Source organism: Perna viridis, chromosome 12 (assembly GCF_037379345.1).
Source record: "Perna viridis isolate PV_CMFRI_1.1 ecotype Kerala chromosome 12, ASM3737934v1, whole genome shotgun sequence".
NCBI classification, from domain to species: domain Eukaryota; kingdom Metazoa; phylum Mollusca; class Bivalvia; order Mytilida; family Mytilidae; genus Perna; species Perna viridis.
This window is the reverse complement of record NC_142456.1, coordinates 29,712,062-29,720,031: the sequence shown is the minus strand read 5'-3', so window position 1 is coordinate 29,720,031 and position 7,970 is coordinate 29,712,062. Positions and strand designations below refer to the sequence as shown.

General features: G+C 32.9%; 1 protein-coding gene across 5 annotated transcripts in view; it reads left to right on the top strand.

Annotated features, from left to right (window-relative positions):
• Positions 1 to 4,544: 4,544 nt before the first annotated feature.
• Positions 4,545 to 7,970, top strand: part of LOC148601957 (uncharacterized) — a 60,371-nt gene continuing 56,945 nt past the window's right edge. For 2 of the 5 annotated variants that reach the window (XM_088556028.1, XM_088556031.1), the window contains exon 1: positions 4,577 to 4,820. The gene's annotated coding sequence lies outside the window, so the exon portion shown is untranslated. Of the gene's footprint in view, positions 4,821 to 7,970 lie in introns of all 5 variants that reach the window. The other 3 variants (XM_088556024.1, XM_088556030.1, XM_088556026.1) reach the window with 3 other exon arrangements.

Sequence of the window (7,970 nt, the reverse complement as noted above, 5' to 3'; positions counted from 1 at the left end):
AGCAAGCATTGTTATAAAATATAAATATGAAATTAAAAAGCGGCTTAAGACCTGCTAGAGCCACATCTGCATGAGTTGCCTTCCCACTTATTGATAAGAATTCTAAACTGGTCCAAATTTGTCTGCGCACGAATTGCGTCCGGCAACTCATTCCAGGATGTGGCCCCCAGCATATGTTTCCAAAAGAGCACAAACCAAAAGTTGTTGTTCTCATCTGTCAGATGAATTTCTGTTTAGTTTTCTTTTCTAAAACAATAATTAGATTGTAAAATTTAATTAGGTCATTTAAATATACAGGACACTGTTTTTATAGAATTTTTAAGACATTTAATTGCCATTGTTAGCAATCTTCGAATTTTAAGAGTTGATAAACCAAATTTTAATATGATGCAGAGTAAACGCTTGGTTCCTTCTTGGATTTTTCCATTTGACAATGTTCTTTTCTCAACAAAAAATGCCAAACAGCAGGACAATGATTAAAATTTTACATGATAAATGAATAATAGATAGTTGATCTCCCCAGTTTTGATAAATGTTTACCTATAAGTTTCATTACGTTTTAATTTCATTAATAATAAGTCGTTGGGTAAACAGTCAAATACATCCAAAAAGGTCCATAAACACAGGTGTTACATATACATTTGGTTGTCTTTCGTTTTTCAGTCCTCTGTATTATTTCAGTAGAGCTGAATTACAGCCGTATCTCAGTCTAAATGCCGATAGAAAATGGTTAATAGGGTTTGTAAGTCTCGTTCTAGTTTCAGTTTCCCTTCCGGAATTTCCGATGTAGAACATATTGAAATCCGAAGACCGATATGCATTTTAGTGTGTACTTCCGGGAAATTCAAACGCTGCTTCACAATGCGAAATCTTCTATTTTATGCTATTCTAAATATTTTTATCGCCTAGAACTCGATAATTGTCATTTTCAATCAGTATTGTTACCCAAAAATGATATTTCGCTTTTAATATTGAACTCAATGCTATGTTAATGACGAATCTCCATACATTTGAATGGTAGACTAGGACCCATTCTTACGAAACCATGGAATCACGTGACGAGACTTACATACCCTATAGCGAGCACCGCGAAACGGCGTGAGCTCTACGGTTATTACGTGTATTTTCTAAATTTCCCTTAAGGTTCCCCAATATACTAACGAAAAAAAGTCATGTCTCGGAAGTAACAAAAAGTGACTGTCCTTACGGAGAAAAATCAACATTTTCTGCAATCAAACAAATAAAAAAATATAGGTTAAGATTACGTTTCAGTAAAAATAAATTCATCTTTACTGATAGATTTTAAGTCTTTTTCTTTTTTTTTTTTTTTTGCTTATTTAAAGAAGTGAATGTTATGCTTTTAAAATCTTCGGGAAACACGTGGATGTGTACGTACGTGTTAAGGTGTATCTCCGCTGTTCCACTGTTGCTGTTATTAAGAACCTAACCCGTCTTGGAAAAAATACTCCGATTGTATTATCAGTTACGAGAACACAATTAATTCCCCTTGGTTTTCGTTGTATAAAAAACGAATATAGTTCCAACTTTGGTAGTAGGTACCTTCCACATTTTTTCATATTTTTACTGGAAACTTATTTGCTGAAGTTTTGCCTCTAATTGGTAGAAAATAGGTTAAAATTACATGGGATTTTTTTTTTCTCATTAATCAATTCTGACTAAAAGTTGTGATTTGGTTCAGTGGAAGGTTAAAATTTAAGACTTTTAACTCAGTTCATTTGTCATGTTTACCCCATCTCCGAATTATATGTATTAATTCCAGAAAATGATGGTAAAATTTTCTACAATTTATATATAAAATCCTGTTTGTACATATCTTTAGGCCAGAGAAGTTTTATTCAGTTTGCGCCGGTGGAATTTTTTTAATCTGCTCAAATGTGTATATTGAAATGCACTTGAAAATTACTTGCGGTCTCGTGCCATCAAAATCGAAGCATAGCTTTTCTAAGATAGGAAAGGCAATCATTTTCTTGTTTGGAATTTACAGCTGTCGTCTGCATTTTGTTTACCTCACATGATATGTGTAAAATATTCCCACTATCCGTGGAGAACTGTAATATTTCCGGTATCTGTGGAATGAGAGCTTTTTGGTTCTTCTTCATAAATCAGGTAATAAGACTGACCCCTGTAATTATAGGGGAATTTCTATAACTTCTAATTTAGGAAAACTGTTTAGTAGAATAATTTATGCTGGAATTTACAAACAGCAAATCTCTCCTAAGTGAAAACCAAATTGGTTTCAGAGAAAACAGTAGAACTGCTGACCATCTATTTTCAATCAAATCCATTATTGACCACTATAAAAACAAGAAAAGAAAAGTTTTTGCTGCTTTTATTGACCTACGTAAGGCTTTTGATACCATTTGGCGGGTTGCTCTTTTTTACAAACTTGCGTCAGCAAATGTTCCTCCAAAACTATTTCAAATAATATTTTCTATGTATCATAATACTAAAAATAGAGTCAAATTCTCAAATGGACTAAGTTCCACATGTAAAGGCATTAAAGTCAAATAATTGCAATTCTGTAAAAATTGTGAATATATCAGTAAATTGTCTTTTAAACAAGGTTTACAAACTAATTTAGATATTGTTCATGAATATTGCTGTAATTGGAAATTATATGTTAATGTGTCCAAATCTAAAGTTATTGTATTTAATTCAAATGGTAGATCTTATATTAATGAGTTTACATACAATAATGATATCATTCAAACAGTACCAAAATATTGTTATCTTGGTGTCATGTTACATTATAATGGTAAATTTAATTTAGCTGTATCTTTGCTGAAGGAAAAGGCTAGAAAAGCTTTATTCAAGATAAAAAAGTCAGTAGGGCTAGATCATTCATGTCATTTATTAGAAAAGCTGTTTGATACTTTAATTAGCCCCATTCTTCTGTACTTTAGTGGAGTTTGGGGTATATATATTGATACATGTACTTTTAATAACTCAGTTGTAGAAAAATTTCATTTAAAATTCATCAAGGAAATTCTTGGTGTACACTGCAAGGCTACAAACTCTGCATGTCGTTCTGAACTTGGACGACTCCCACTTCAATCAAAAATTATGTTTTCCTGTGTCAAATTTTTAAATCATCTTCTTTCCTCAGAAAACACTCTGGCTTTTAAAATATTTCAAGCTACAGAAAACAATAACACTTGGACAAAGAAAATATATTCTATTATCAATAAACTTGGTTTTTCACACATAATCTATCAAAAATGTAGCTTTAAACCTATTTTATCAAATATAAAACAACGAATAACCGATCAATTTATGCAAGAGCAACATTCCCAAATCCAAAATTCAAATAAACTAACATTTTATCGAAATTTACACATTGGATACAAACGAGCAAGCTTTGTTGATATTTTACAAAAAAAGATCAGAAAGATCCTCTCTTTGCAATATTAGAACCAGTAGCCATAATTTGGAAATAGAAAAAGGCCGTCATCTATCAATTCCTGCAAACGAGAGATTATGTAAAGTTTGCAACTCTGGGGAGGTTGAAGATGAATTACAGTTTTTGCTAAAATGTGAAAAATACTCCAGAGTTAGAAGTCAATTTATATCCAAATTATCAAATATCCTCGAAAAAGATATTGATTCAATTAATTACTACACATTGAAACAATGTATACTCAGTGATTCGTATACTATACTAAAGATTATCACTAATTTTTTAGATACTTTTTTTTTCCTATCAGAAAAAAATTTATTTCATAACAAATATTTCTTCTCATAACATTTGATTAACATTCTATTAACATGTATACTGCTACTATATATGTTACACTTTTATGTATCAATTATATGGGCCTTTGCCAATTATTGTAATTGTGTTTGTGCCAATAAAGAATAAAGATTAAAGAATATCTGTACAGATTGATCTGACAGGCCAAAACTGAAATGGATATTGCTAGAGATGTCCTTAAGGGGTATAAAATGTACATTATTACGAAGTGCTATAAAGTTATTGACCATTTTGAGGGCGAAGGGAAGGGGGGTATGAGGTTGGAATTATGGGGGAAAAATTGTTCAAGTTATTCATTTATTTAAAAAAAATCCCCCATTAATTAACAAGACAGATTTTCAAATAGAATTATTGATTTTACTAGCAGCTTAAATATAAATAAAAATATTGCACTTGCGAAGCAAAAATTTTCATCAGGGTCGACACCCACCTCTATGTAATGTCCTTTATTATTTTTACGAGTCTCGCACAGTTAGTGCATGTATAGTAAAGCTCACAGTGCTCGCTGATTTAGGCAATGCCTACCCCATATTATATGATCAAAATATTCAATAGACCCTCTCAAAGAACTTCGACACCATTGAGAGTATTGAGGAATAAATTAAAATTGGCTGTCATTAGTATTTAGCGGATTATTCAAATTGATTGGGTAATTAAAATTATCTAAACACTCTTTCAAATGCTTATAAGATTTTTTTTTACATTTCAAAATTTCGCGCGTAAATCAATTAACTCATGCCTCGAATTCCCTCGGCGTTTATCCAAATACTGTGAAAACGTAAACAAATCACGTTGAGAAACACGTTTTATAAAATTCCTCGTTATAGTCACTCATGTAAAGATGTGAACCGATGTTCTGTTACAGAATCGTTATTTCTGGGATTAATTATTGAAATTTGTGTATTAATTCTGGTGGTTAATAACAATATAACAATTGAACTACAAGATTGAAACAAACGAGCGAATGTTGTTGAATTGTGATGTACTCGGGAGCGGAATTTATTTTGTAAATGGTTGCAAATGTCATCTATAGTAGGAACAACAAAATGTGAGTTTTAATGTGTTATTTATTGTTAATATGAAGTGAATATAGAAAAATCTAAGTTTTTTGCATTTGTTAAAGAAAATATGGAGTCACGGGTCTAGCCTCATGCAGCTGCGTTTAGTTCGGGGGCATCTCAAAGTCTATTTAAGCATATATTTTTGTTTAGGTTCGATAGCAACCACTATAAACTTCTACCTCCTATACCCATATATGTTAAGTTACATTTTAATAAAGTGGGATAAAAACATGCATTGCCTTAAACATTTAATTAACACATTTGGGTACCCTAAGGCCTTCCAGTACCAATTCCCTATTCCAGTGGCGTACGTGCTGTTATAATACACCTTCATGGGGTAGTTTTTAAATAAATTCATTTTTAAAAAGTAGCCCATGTTATGTTTTTTTTTTAATGCAGAGCTGTGTTAGGCCAGTAAGCACGAGCATTGAGACACAGTTAATTCGCGGGGAGAAGTTGGAGAACATTTAACTCGTGTTATGCGTATAAGACTCTGACTTTTTATACACTACGGATAACGACTATTTTGACGATTCCCTCTTCCCACGGTGGGCGTAGGCAATGGTGGACAATTTTTGTCCCCCCTTAGACACGTTCCCACATGCCCACGGTGGACACGTGGTTGATCTCTGTCCACGTTGACCACGCACATTCTGGTGAATACTTTTAAATTTTGTTTTGTTTTAACAGGAATCGGAATTAAAACTTATTCTTACGTAATAAATATAGGAGAGTTCTTCTTATGTCATCACTTACCTGTGCTTTGGTTTCGGTTGGCAAAAAACTGAGTGGCATGGGGCATCAACTTTAAATCATCATAACTTTTTCGTTTTTTAAGATAATTGTAAAATTCTTTTGGTTCCCTAAACTGCTAATAAAACTCATTTTATCCATGGAATTTTTAAATCAGTATTCAGTAATTTGACTATATGAGCATAAAATTTTAATTATAATTTTATATGAAAATAGAGGTTTACATAAAAATATCGTTTCAAATTTATTCTTCAAGTAAAACAGTTATAATTTCACATGTAAGAGTAATCAAGGGAACCAAGGTTATAGCGGTAATCAAAAGAATGTAATCCAGGGACAAAGACCAGACATGGAAAACAGACATACACAACAAAGAACATAAAGTAACTAAAATCAAACAGACAAAGTGACAAAAGTAAATGAGCAACTCGAACTCCACTAAAAACTGGGAGCATGGACCAGGTGCAACGGTAGGGTAAGCGTCCTGTGCTTTTCTAGAAACACCCGCCGAGTTGCTCATAAAAAGTCAAGTCCGGGGTAGACAAACGAGGAAAGGAAAACTATGACCCGTTGAATAAATCAGTTTTCATGGTGCTGATGGATACACCATAACGATCCACGACTTCATGATGACGACCATATAACTTCTGTAGTGATGACTTCAATCTTGTAGCAACATAACCCTGTTCCAGAAGCCTATTTGTTAGAGTTCTAGCGGGATACAAAAAGTCGGCGTAGTTTCGGCAAGCTCTGGCATAACGTATGAGTTGAGATATGAACACTCCATACGCAGGAGCCGAAGGGTGTTGCCACAGATGAAAGGAAAGTTGACAATTCTGAATGAAAAGTCATCACGTTTGTCGTAAAGTTTGGTCAATAGTTTTCCTTTATCATCGATTTCTAAGTGTAGGTCAAGATATGAGGCTGACTTCACAGTGTCTGTAGTATCCTTTATCTCAAGTTCTTTTGGGTAGATGCGATGTATCAAATCCCCGAAATTAGGATTGTTTAAAGATAATACGTCATCTATATAGCGGAAACTGAGATTGAAGGATCTAGCCAAACGATATTCTTTCTTTCTGATCAGATCAACTATAAAGTCAGCCTCATAAGAGTGAAGGAATAGGTCAGCAAGTAAAGGAGCACAATTTGTTCCCATTGGAATGCCGACTGTATGTTGAAAAACACGTCCACCACACTGGACAAATATGTTGTCGATTAAAAATTCCAGCTTTTGGAAACATCTTCCTCTGAATTTGTATTCTAATCATCAAATTGTTAATTGTTTATTTAGTTCTTTATTTGCCAACCAAATTGACACTTAATGATATACAAATTAGTGAATATGACATCACTAATGTGATTGGCGAACTCTCCTATTACGGCCCTGTTGTATTATAAGAAGCATATCTAATTGTATGAACTTGCGGTTACAATATTTGGCAGGAGTCATCAGAGCGTCTTTATAATTGACAGTCATTAATTACCTGTAGAGCGGGAATTTAAGCAGAGAGGTGTGAACAAATTGTTATAACAAAGAACGCCCGGTAACCTTTGACAGGTGCCATTTGATTTCTTTCAACGGTTGCGGCGTGCTTTTGAATACAGCGCAGTGCTATCACTTGTCAACAAATAAATTGTATTATATTAGAAAATTTAAATTGAATTTATGTTAATCAAGTGTTACTTGAAGGATTAGAATGTGTTCAGAAATACTCAATAGTTCAACATACGTTAGTAACTTGTATGAATTTGGAAGCAACAACTTATCTTGTAAGATGAATTCTGAGATACATACTTGTACGGCCATGTGATGGAAAATAGTGTACCCTCCTTTTGCTTATAAAATTTAAATTTCCTAGAGAAAATCAGCTAAGATTGCATGTGCACCCCTTATGAAAGACAACAATTTACAACTGCCTTACCTTTTCTCTACGGCACTGCATCATGGTACGTCTAAACACCGCAAAGACCGGTCTTAGTGCACTAAGACCACAAAAGTAGCACTAAGACCCATATATATATATATATATTCTTTATTCCAGAAGCAATACAGCTTATAGGACTACAACATGGATAATAATACAATACTATACAATTAAAATAAAATGCGGAGCATGACAAACATATTACATATTTAAGAATTTCTAATCTTTTCAGCTAAAAATAAGTATTTTCCAAAGTTATTTAACTCTTTTATATTATTAACAGAGAATAACTGCATCAATTTATAACAAGATGGGCGTCTATAATAATAAGGTTTGATATATTTTGTACGTATATCAGTATATTTTGAACATTCCAAAACAAAATGATACTCATCTTCAAAACAATTTAGTTGACACATTCTACATATCCTTGCATTTCTATCGATATTATAATAT